The following is a 12,381-nucleotide window of genomic DNA, read 5'->3' as shown; positions in this document are numbered from 1 at the left end:
AATGATGTTTTTATATGCATAAAATGAAATACATAGAATTACAAAGGAAACCAATTCTATTGAAACACAGTCATCAGAATATCTATACGAATAAAAATCTATGGACCCACATTAAGGACACTTGATCTACAATTATGATTGACTTAGTTCTCCTCGGCAATACGGCGATCCAAGACAATTCTGAAAGACTCATGATGGAAAATGCTATTCATCTCCGGAGAAGGAACTGATAGTCTGAATGCAGATCAAAGCGTACTATTTTTACTTTTTTTTTTTTTTGGTAATTTGTTCCTTTTGTTCTGTTTCTTCTTTCACAACATGACTAATATGGAAATGTTTTATATGATTGCACATATATAACTTTTATCAAATTGCTTACTGTCTTAGGGAGAAGGGAGAGAAGAGAGTGAGGGAGAAAAATTTGGAACTTGAAATCTTATTTAAAAATGAATGTTAAAAATTGTCTTTACGTGTAATTGGAAAAAATAAAATTCCTTTTAAAAAATGAAGAAAACTTAAAAAAAAAAAGAATACTTGATCTAGAGGCAGAGAAGGAAAATATACAATTCTGCCACGGTAAAGTTGGAGTGGTATACTTAGTAATCCAGTTTGGCAAGAACATAGAGTGTATGAAATGAATAATATGAAATAAAGCTGGAAGGGTAAGTTGGAATCAGACTGGAAAGGGCATTAAGTGCCAAGCTGAGTTTGTATTTTATATAAGAGGCAATGGAAGCTGTTGAAGGTGGCTTCTGAGCAGAGGAGCAGCATGGTCAAGCCCCTGTACCTCAGGGGATTTATCTTATGTGGTGGATGCATTAGGCAAGAGGGACACTAGAGAGGAAGAGAGTAGTTAGGAGGTCATTGCATTAGTGGTGAGAAGGCCCTAAACTAGGGTGCCACTGTGCAAGTAGCACGAAGGGGATGGATGTGAGAGATGCTGTAGGGTAAAGAGGACTTGGCAGCTTGAAGAGAAAGAAGGCAAGAAGCATGACCTGCTGCCTTCTGGTGATGGTGAGGATGCCCAGGGGAAGGATGGCAGCACTTCCTACTGAGGTAAGAAGGGAGAGGGTGAAAGAGAGAGCTCTTCTCAAAGACAACACAATCTGTACCACCACTATTAGGCTCAGGTATCCAATTTGTTTACTATCTATAGCAAATCCTGAGTGAAGGCCTAATTTCAGGATGTGACCAGGAATATGTTTCTCCCCTATTGCAGGTAGGATGCTCTTTTCACGTAAGTGGCAGATATTTCTAGTACTTTTCCATTTGCATGGAAAATGTCAAATTATAATGTATCATTTTCATTTCCCCGTGCTAACAATACTTTCTCACAGTCATTAGCAGGAAAGCTCATCTCAGAAGCAATTTCCTGATCATCACATTTTTGAATATATATTTTTTTAATTTGCTACCCCTGCTGATATGCCAGTTGGAGTCTGTGCTAATCCACTCGAGATTTCTCTGTTATTTCTCAGAGATTGATACAAGTCATATCTAAGACAACCTCTTATGTCTGCACTGGTTTGGGGGCAGTGCACAGGAGGATGGAATCATAGAGCTGGAAGGGACTTCTGGGTAATTAACTCCAATAAACCCAGCAGATACTGACTTTAAAGTTGAAAGCGATTGTCACCAAAGTACTCTGATGTAATGTTTCATCCTGCTTTTCTTGGAATCAGGAGTCAGGTGTCCTTGGGCAGCTCACTTGGCTTCTTTGAAACTCAGTTTCCTCATCTCTAAAATGGGGATAATATTAGCACTCCCATCCTGACAGAGTTGTTGTGAGTAAAGTCTTTGTAAATTGTAAAGCTCATTGGACATATGAGTTGTTACTCAGCCATTAGTGGGAGGTGGGGAGAGGTGAAAGACATGGAATTATGAAACTTGGGTTGGAACCCTAGCTCTGACACTTAATATGTAACTACTGGCAAATCACATACCAGCTTAATCTCAATTTCCTCATATGTCTTATGGGGCCAATACCTGCAATGCTTATTTGCCTTAGAGGGTGGTTGTGGGGAAAAGTATTTGATAAACCTTAAAGTACTATAATGGCATGAGGTTTTTTTAGTTTTGTCCACCCCTGTACTTTTATTGGTATAATAATACTGTGAGCTCCTCAGGAGCAGGGGTTGTTTGTTTGCTTTTGTTTTTCTTTGTATCCCTCGTACTTAGAACACTACTTGACACATAATAAGTTCTCCATAAAAAATACTAATATTATTGACTAATAATAATAATAATGATAACTTACATTTACATAGTACTTTATAGTTTACAAAGCATTTTATGTATCTTATTCGATCTTCAAAAGAACCCCCTGAAACAAGGGCTATTATTATTATTTCCATTTTACAGATGAGACAACTAAGTCTGACAGCTAAAGTGACTGGCCCAGAGTCAAACAATAAGTATCTGAAGCAGGATTTAAACTCAAATCTTCTTGACTTGTTCCTAGTGAAGAAACTATACTGAGGCAGATCAGCAACTTTCCTTCAACTTGGAGTCTTACAGTTACCTGGGGGCATGTAGTATTATTATAAATAACTCTGGACTTTCTAGACCACACCTGGAGGGCATCCTACATGCATTGTATCCTCTTGCCACCCACACCCACTATAGTAGTGACAGTGGATGGTGCTGTTTTTCCATCCTTCATTCTCAGAGGACCAATGATGTCCTGAGGGACATGTTTTGACTCGCTTGTGAAATGGATTTAAGTGAGGCAGAGCTGCACAAAATCATCAGCCTCACTCTCTCTTCCACAGTCATTGAAGTCCAGTGGCTAGACAAAAGTCTGGATGACTGGTGATGGCCTGAAATGCAATGGATGACATTGGAGTCTTCAGTGTCTGACCAAGCTCTAAGTGCTCCACAGTGCCCCTTTCAGCCACCTTTGTTCCAACATAGTTGTATAAAGTTGGAACAAAATGTTTTCATCCACCCATTCTACCGGGGGAACTCTTCACATCTTGGGGGTAGACATCCCCCAGACTCACCAATGGATGACTAGAGATGGTTCAGGATGCAATAGGTGACCTTGGCCTTTCTGAATTAAGGTCTTTCCCAGGTCTCAATTTGTCTGAGGCAACTTGGCAACTAAGGGCTAGGTAAGAATGGAGACAACAGATGGCGCGATTTACCATTACAAAACTATTAGTCTGGGAGAAGACAAAGGATGAACACCACACCCACTATCACCCACTGTATCACACACATGTGCACGTGCCAACCCGACCCATCCACTCGCTTGTCTCTGTCAGCTTCCTACTATCTCCATCCTTCTGGTCCAAAACAGAGAATGTTAAGAAATCCAGGTTGTTGATACCCCAGACACATGTGGAGAAACAGTGGACTGATGGACTGAATCAGATCCTGGGAAACCGGAGACCTAATAAAATCCCAGGGCCTCAGTTTCTCAACTGCCAAATGGAGGAATTAGACTCAGTGGTCTCTAAGGTTCCTCCCAGCTCTAAATTTATGACCCTCTCTGCTCTGTCACTGCTTTGCCTCAGTGTCCTAGTCTACAAAAGGCAGGGAAAACAATCTCTGACCTTCACTCCTTTGTAGGAATGTTGCAAAGACAAATGAGATTTATGAAAGCACTTGGCATACTTTGGAGGAAAAGTGTGATATAAATGCAAGGTTTTTTTCTGTGGAAAATATACTTCAGTGGGAGTTTCACTCCCTCCTTTCGTGAGAAGTCCATGACTCAGTTTTGGAAATAAAACTCTAGCTTTATTTTCCATGCTATGGAAAATAGATTACTTTCTCTCTCTTGTATACGCATACAGAAAGACAGGTTTGAGAAGGGTTTTCTTCCCCTTTCCAGGCACTGCTCCCCCACTCCCACATAGCTGCATTATTAACCTTGAGTAATAATAATAATAATAACTCATATTTATGTAGCACTTTAAAGCATGCAAAACACTTTCCCTCATATTAACCCCATGAGATTAAATGACTTGTCCTGGTCATATAGCTACTAAGTGTCCGAGCTAGGATTTGAGCTCTGGTCTGCTGACAAGACAATTGTTCTTTTCATCATACCAAGTTGTCCAAGTTACCATTTGCCTTTGTAGAGTAAGAGTTAAGATGGAATAGATGTCAGAACCTCACAACTGACTCAGACTAGGCCTCCTGGAGTATTCGTTCTTTCTACTTAAAATTTAAAAACCTGTTGATGTAATGTCACTAAATGTCATGATGTCATTTAGTGATTCAACAACAAGCCTGTTTCCTGCTTCTTTATTTTTCAGATTTCAGCCCTAAGGCCTAAGTGACCATAGTCCCTTGAGCTCAATCAACAGAAATCCAAAAAAGGCATGCATGGTGTTCTGGAGTTGAAAGGGACACAGGTCAGCTAGTCCAATTCAGACCTAAATGAGAATCCCACCTTACAGGATTTCTGACAGAAGATCAGTTTCTGCTTAAAGACATGATGTGGTGGGGAGCTCACTACCTCATGAGATGGCTCACATGCTACTTTTGGAGAGAGCTGATTGTTGGGAAGTTTTTCTTTTAACAAACCTGAATCTGCCTAAATCTGATTACTTCTAGTCATTTTTTTTTCAGTTCTGCCCCCTACCCCACCCCCAGGGGCCAAGGAGAACAAGTGAAATTCCTCTTTTACAAGACAGCCTATTAAATAAGGAAAAGGGAACACAGAGGAGGTAGGCATCTGCCTCTGTTATTTATTCCAAAATGGAGAGTGATGGTCTCTGTGCTCTGGCCTGGCTCTCAATGCTAGCCGGGTCACCTGTGTGCTTTCTCTGCTCTTTGCTTCCAAAATAGGAATACATTCATGAAGTCCTTCTCATTCCCTGTAATGAAGTTAGAAATGACAAAGTTTTATGCAGGTTATTATCTGTACAGACTCAAACCTGTTGACCTTTCTGGGCTATTCATTGCTATTTCCTGGGCTGGATGTGCCATATGCAATGGTTTGTCTGAAGCTTAGTTTCTTAGTAACAGGGAGCAGTTTGGAGAGGCAAGAAAATATGCCCTTTAATTTTTTTTTTCCATTCTATGTTTTACATAAATTTTTGTTGAAATCTCTTGTTTTCACATCACTTCCATTTCATTTCCCAATGTCTTATTCACCTCTGAGAGAATAATCCCTTATCACAAAGAAGAAAAAAAACAGTTTAACAAAACTAACCGACATCTGAAAAATTTGATGTTAACTGCATTGTTCCATACCTATAGCCCCCCCCCCCCACCTCTACAGAGAAGCACTAGGGAGGTGCTTTTCATATTCTTTATTTGGGACCAAGCTTGATCAGTATAATTTCCCAGCATTTAGTTTTGATCTACATTTTCCTCTAATTGGCATCACAGAATTTTGTGTTAGAGCCTGGAGGATCCTTAGAACTTGGAAATATCAGGGGTAAAAGGATCCTGGAACATAGAATGCTAGCACTGAAAGTGATACAGATAGAATGTCTCCATTTTAAAGAGAAGGAAACTGAGGCCCTGAGTGGCCAGGTGATTTACCCCAGGTCTATGTATTTGATCCTCATAACAATGATGTTATTTTTATTAGAGACAGTGTTATTTTTATTACCATTTTTAAAGATGAGACAACTGATGCTGAGAGTTAAGTGATTTGCCCAAGGTTATATATTAGTAAGGGCATCTAGGTGGCACAGTGGATAGAGTGCTGGTACTAAAATAAGGAAGACTCATCTTTGTGAGTTCAAATCTGGTCTCCGATACTTACTAGATGTGTGACCCTGGGCAAGTCACTTCACCCTGTTTGCCTCAGTTTCTTCATCTGTCAAGTGAGCTGGCAAAGAAAATGGCAAGCCACTCCAGTATCTTTGCCAAGAAAACTCTAAATGGGGTCACCAAGTGTTAGAGTTAGACACAACTGAACAGCAACGTATATTAGTATCTGAAGCCAGATTCAAACTCAGGTGGTCCTGATTTCAAATCCAGTGATCAGTTAGAGGCAGCATCAGAATTAGAGCCCAGACTTTTGAATGCTTGAGTCTCATCCCCTATACAGTACTGTTTGTACAAGAAAGGGATTCTACTGGATCCTCTCTCTTTCCTCCCTCTCTGCCCCCCCACTCCATTCCCTTCTGGGGCCTGCCATTCTTCTTGAATACACTGAACAAAAAGAAATCGTTTTAAAAAACATTGCCTTTGAAAATCCATCTCCATATCAAACAGAGAGCCTCATGAGAAGTCTCCAGAAACAGCCACGGTGGGAGGAGAGCAGATCACCAGCTCCATTAGACTTAGAACCACGATGCCCTCCCCAAAGGAGGAAAACTCAGGTAGCATGAAAAATGGGGTGGCATTTGCATCTAATTTTCCACCTGGGAAAATCCCGTGGCTGTAGGGAAAGCTACACCCATGTCCTTTATTAACTAACGGCTGAAAATGCCATGATGTGCCACCTCCCTCCCCTCGTGGGCTAGGCCAAAACTGATAAGTCACATACCATGTTAGGTCTTGTTTCCAAAACTAGCCATGAGAGAAATCCTAAGCATCATTTCTCCTGTCTTCTCAAGCAGTATGAGCAGTGTGTCATGTTGCCTAGTGAAGGAGATGAAGCTTAACCTGGCTTGTCATCTTACAGCTCGGACACTTGTTTCTCTTGCTCGGTGATAATGGGAGGCTTAGATTTCACATGGATAGCGTCAGCAGCACAAAGAGGCTCACACCTAATGGCTAATTCGATTTGAACATATGTTTCCACTCAATTTTGGCGACCTTTATTGTTTCATCTGATATGGCTCTGTTTTCTGTGGCCTGACATGGCCACTACTACCATCCATTTGTCTTCCATCCATTCCAGACCAAAGCCTTTAAAGGGGGCCAAACACTTGTCAGAATTTTTCATATTTTTTTACCCCATGAAACATTTTTAATGGATTCTTAAGAGCCACAGTCATTCAAAAATCAAAAGCCTATGCATTTAAGAGCTGGAAGGGACATTATAGTCCATCAAGTCCAACCCCTTTCTTTTAGAGTTGAGGAAACTGAGGCCCAGTGACTTATCTAAGGTCATACAGCTAGTAACTGGAATCAGAACTGGAATTTGAACCCAGTTCCTCTGATGTAAGATCTGTGTTAAGAGAATAATTTTGGGTGGAGTTGATGCTGTTTTGACTTTTGTGGGTGTTATTTTCCTTCTATCTCTGTGGATGATGTGTGATCCTTTAATAAAAGAATTTGTTCTGTAAAACTTGGAGTCGGTCGAAAGGCCACATGTGGCGCCCCAAGGCTGCAGGTTCCTCACCCCTGGTCCATCAGGTCCTGCCAAGCAGGAGACGCTTTGAACATAGCCCAGTGAGGATCTATGTGTCAGCCAAGGGCCAGCCTAAGGAGTTGGTTTCATCACCAGAAGTCTAGACATCAGGGAATGAATCTCTCTCTCTCTCTTTCTCGCTCTCTCTCTCTCTCTCTTTCTCTCTCTTTTTTTTTTTTTTTTTTTGGTGAGGGGAGTTTGTGGACACTGGTTGAGACACATGAGAAAAAATTCTTAGTGCCTTGAAACATTAAAGAATTAATTAATTAATTGATTGATTAATTAACATTGAGGAATTAATTCCTTAAAAGACAGAAGACAACTGAATCAGACCTAATGGGACAACAGGGAGCTATCCCTTACGGATTGAAGTTTGGTCAGGCTTTGTAAGGAAACTGAAACATAAGAGCAATTAATTTAAATACGAGCTCAACAAATCTAAGAGTTGATTAGGTACAGAGTCAAAGACAGTGGTCCTTAGAGGGTAGTGAGTCAGACAAGGAGTAGGAGTTAAGTTCTGCTTCTGTTACGTTGGTTATGTAACACATACTCAGGGCACCCTGGCACTTCTCTAAGATTTCATGGGGGCAGAAGGGTCCATCTGCATCAACCAGTGGAATTTCCTATGCGTACAGATCATAGACCTGGCCACCTTCCCCCAAAATTCCCCCAAATGCCCATTGCAGAGCCCGTGTTGGCCATGAGCTCAGGTAGGTCTAGGCATAGTAGAGGTGAAAAGTTTTTTTTTTCCCCCTTAGGCGATTGGGGTTAAGTGACTTGCCCAGAGTCACACAGCTAGTAAGTGTCAAGTGTTTGGTCTGAGTACAGATTTGAACTCAGGTCTTCCTGACTTCAGGGCAGGTGCTCTATCCGCTGCGCCACCTAGCTGCCCCAAGATGAAAAGTTAAATAAACAGGAATCAATATTTATTAAGCATCTACTGTGTCTTATCTCTAGGAATAAAAAAACAAAAATGCAAAACACAGTCCCTGCCCTCAAGGAGCTTACAATCTAATGGCAGATGGCCATGCTGGATTCAGAGTCTAAAGATGTGGGTTCTAGTCCTGGCTTGTAACACTTGCTAGATATGTGATCTCTGGCAAACTACTTCAAACCTCACGGGCTTCAATTTCCTCCTTAGTAAAAGGAACAAGTTAGATTAGCTGATCTCTAAGGCTCCTTCCAGTTCTATCATTCTATGAAAAACTTGTTTAAAACATGTATCCCTGCACTACCCCCATGGAACTTTTTGTCTCAAGAGAGAACATGAGTTCAAATTTTCAAGTCAGCAAGCATTTATTAAAGGCCTACTATATTATATGTTTGCAGTGTGCTAACCTCCAGCGGGGGGTGGGGGTGGGTGGGTGGGGAGGGGGGTTTAACAAAGAAAGGCAAAAGACAGTCCTTTCTCTTAAGAAGCTCATAGTCTGGGGCAGGGGGAAGATAACATGCAAACAATTATATACAAATTATGATACATAAGATCTATATATATATGGGATTTATATGTGACCTATATATATATATATATATATGGGATTTATATATGATCTACATGTATGTGATATATATGATCTACATATATATGATAAATTGGAAGTTGCTGTTGTTTGTTCTTTGTTCTTGAAGAGGACCATGACATCGGGAAGGTGATGTCATAACTTTCAAGTAAATTCGATTTAAGTGAGGCAGGGCTGTGCAAAGTTGCCAGCCTCACTCTTTCCTCCTGAGCCATCTGGGTCCAGCGGCAAGATCATGAAGACTAAAGGTGGCCACAGATGCAGGGGGAGAACTTGGCCTTTCTAAGGTCCTTCCCAGGTCTCAGAGGGAAGGCACTGGTGTTGGGGCTCCTTTCACAGATGCTGATTTACCTCCCTCCCCCAATTCCCAAATCCACCATAGCTCAGTAGATGATTTTATTAACCGATGGAGCTAACAAAGAATGCATCTCCCAGTGGCCAACCTTCTGGCAGTGAGCCTCCTCACACTCCTCCAGGCTGCTCCCCTGGCTACAGATGCACCATCTGTCCTCAGACTCATCCTCAAAGTCTTTCCAGCTTGATAGGCCCTCACAGAGCTTGTACTTGGCTGGCACAGCTTTAGAGAATCCAGGGTCACCCTCATACCACAGTGAGGCATCAGAGAACGATTTTGGAAGAGGATGAGAATAGCACAAACATTAATAATTATAATACAGAATTGAACATGAAGTACTCACTAAAAAGGGGTGTAAATCAAATGATATTCTGTGTCCAATGAAGAAAAAATCTTTCTCCTAAATGGGAGGGGGATACCCTGTGGTGCTAGAGGCTTCTTGGAGGAGGTGGCCTTTAAGGCAGGCTCTGAAGGGCAGGTGGGGTTACAATGGGCTGGGATGAGGGTTCAGGGTGCAGAGAAGGGCATTCTAGGCAGTAGGAAAGGGCATGAGCCCTGGCTGAACTCATTCTAAGCTGCCATTCTAACTTCTCAGAAACTCTCAAAGTTCAGACTTGGTGTAGAAAACAGGCAAAACGTGCAAGCTGTATAATATTCATATCTCAACTGTAGTACTTTAAAATTTCCAAAGCACTTTCTTCCCAACCCCTCTGGGAGCCAAGTAATTATTATTCCTATTTTACAGAGGAACAAACTGAGGCTGATAGGTCAAGTAGTTCAAGGTCTCATGGATAATATGTGTCAGAGCTTGGAGTTAAAGCTAGGTCTTCCATTTCCTCTGTTAGATCTACTACAGCATACTGTGCCACTCCCTCCCCTTCCTTCCCCTCCCCCACTTCTCCTTCCCTCCCTCGCCACCTCCTCCCCTAACCAGCTACAAAGCAGACAGGGGAAATGAAACCTCCTTGTCCAGATGAGAAAATTATTCCCACGAAGAGAAACCCAAACTGTGATGAGTCCCACCCAGTTTTCTCTTGCCCTAGCTCCTCCTTAAAAAGGAAGGGTGTGCCCACATGAGTGATAACTACATAAATAAATAGAGGAAGTACCTAGCCAGTTTCGGTCTTAGGGGTATTATTTTTTTTTTTAATAAGCCTTTCCTCCACCTGTTAAGTGGCCACCGAAGCGCCCTAATCTCCCAGGCTGCATTCGTTCCTATAGTCATTTGCCCTTTGGAAGACGCTGGAGCCGACTCTCAAAGTCGTTGCCGGTGTCAGTCAAAAGCCAAGATAAACAGTGCCGAATGTCAGACAAACATGGGATCTGTTTCATAAGTGACTGCTCTGTCCAATAGTTTGCATAACTGCAAGGCGAGGGGAACATCACAAAGGAAAATTAACTCGGGCTCCCCGCACTTGATGAAACAGCTGCCCGAAAGGGAGGTGAGCAGGCTGATCTCTGGCACTTTCTCCTGGCCCTCCTGCACTGGGGAGGGAGGAGGTGTGGTGCTTCCTTGCACCCCTGGGGTTTTTTGCTTGTTATATCACCTCAGTGTGTAATGGCTTGGGTTATGTGCTTGGGTTCAGAACTTGGTCCTTATCAGAAGTGTAAAACCAATTTACAGGGCTATTACTCAGTAGCCCTGGGTTCTGCTTTCAATCAATCAACAAGGCTTTATTAAACAGCTACTACGTGCCAGGTACTGGGCTGGGAGCTGGTGATACAAAGAGGAAAGTGAAGAACAGTCCCATTTGGCCTTGTCTGGGGAGGTGAAGGTGCTTAGCAGCCAGTTTGGTCCAAGCAACCAATTACTTCTGTATGGCTCACAGATGGCGGAGGCTTAGGGATTTTATCGTGAGACAGACAGAGGGACCTAAATGTGCCAGTCTAGAGTGAGCAAACCCCAGGCACTTTTGAATCTCCTAATCGGGACTAAGTCAGAGAAGCCCCAGTCCAGGGAATGGGGGACTATCTTTGCAGTTAGGGTCTATGGTCATAGACACTGGTGAGTCACTCTAGCTGTCTCTAGCAGTGTATAGCCATTTCTTCTGAGTGAAGAAGCTGATCTAAGCAGCTAAGGTCATTGGGGGATTGTCTTCTATGATTTTTAGGGTCTTTCCTAGCTTTTCTACTCTATGCTCAATTCAACTCATCATTTAAGAGTCTACTGTAGGCAAGGTACAGGGTACACATGGTTACAAATATATGATCAGAAAAGGAGGGAGGCAGGTCACATATCAGAGGAGAGATAGCACAGGTGCTCTTTTTATATTACTTTCATTTCCAAATACATCCTTCCCAATCCCTTCTCTCCTGGGAGCCATTTTTTATAACAAAAAATACAAAAGAGGGGGAAAAAAGCTCTTAAAAATTAGTCAATACATCAATTGACCCTGATAATGTATGCAATGTTTCCCGTCCGTAGTCACTCACTGTTGCCAAGAAAGGAAAGAGATGAATTTTTTCTTCTTTGGGAACATGTTTGCTAAGTATAGTTTAACGGTATTCAGTTTTTCCAAGAGCTTTTTTTTTCTTTTCTGTTATTTTTCTTTCCACTTCCATTGTCATTGTGTATATAGCATTTTTTTTGGTTCTGCTTATTTCATCTTATCCCACTTAATATGTCTTCCTATGCTCCTCTGTAATCTTTGTAGTAATCATTTTTTAGGAGTGGCAATATTACGTTATATTCTTGTGCCACAATTTATTTAGTCATTCCCCAGTCAGTGGGATTCTACTTTATTTCTGGTTCTTTGTTCAGAAAGTGCTGTTATTGATGTATATAGAACCTTTATTTCTATTGTTGACTTCCTTGAGTATATGCCTAACAGTAGGATCTATGGATCAAAAGGTAAGGTGTTTTAACCACTGTCTATGGGTCAAGGGGTATGGATGTTTTAATAGCTATCTTAGCATGATTCCAAATTGTTTTCCAGAAAGGTCATACCAATTCACAACTCTACCAACAGCGTATTAATGTGCCCTTTCCACAATCCCTCCAACAATGACTTCCCATCTTTTGTCTTTGCTAATTTGGGTGTAAGATAAAACTTGAGGTTTTTTTTACTTCATTTCTCATATCAGGTGAGGTTTAGAACATTCTTTCAAATGGTTGTTTGTAGTTTACAATTCTTTTGGGAACTGTTTATCTTCTTTGACCCTTTTTCCAGTGGGGCAGAATTGACACTGAGGTAATATAAAAAGAAGAAAAAAAACAAAACACTTAGAGAAAGACCTTCACG

General features: G+C 41.5%; 1 long non-coding RNA gene across 4 annotated transcripts in view; it reads left to right on the top strand.

Moving 5' to 3' along the window:
- The first annotated feature begins 10,284 nt into the window (after positions 1 to 10,284).
- The window catches only part of LOC110206625 (uncharacterized), a 272,068-nt gene continuing 269,971 nt past the window's right edge, over positions 10,285 to 12,381 (top strand). For 3 of the 4 annotated variants that reach the window (XR_002323978.2, XR_013484681.1, XR_002323976.2), the window contains exon 1: positions 10,285 to 10,581. This is a non-coding gene — a long non-coding RNA (uncharacterized LOC110206625). The remainder of the gene's footprint in view (positions 10,582 to 12,381) is intronic. The other variant, XR_013484680.1, reaches the window with a different exon arrangement.

Source organism: Phascolarctos cinereus, unplaced genomic scaffold (assembly GCF_003287225.1).
Source record: "Phascolarctos cinereus isolate Bilbo 61053 unplaced genomic scaffold, phaCin_HiC Scaffold_2;HRSCAF=192, whole genome shotgun sequence".
NCBI classification, from domain to species: Eukaryota; Metazoa; Chordata; class Mammalia; order Diprotodontia; family Phascolarctidae; genus Phascolarctos; species Phascolarctos cinereus.
The sequence above is the reverse complement of the archived record's forward strand: the minus strand, read 5'-3'. Positions and strand labels throughout refer to the sequence as shown.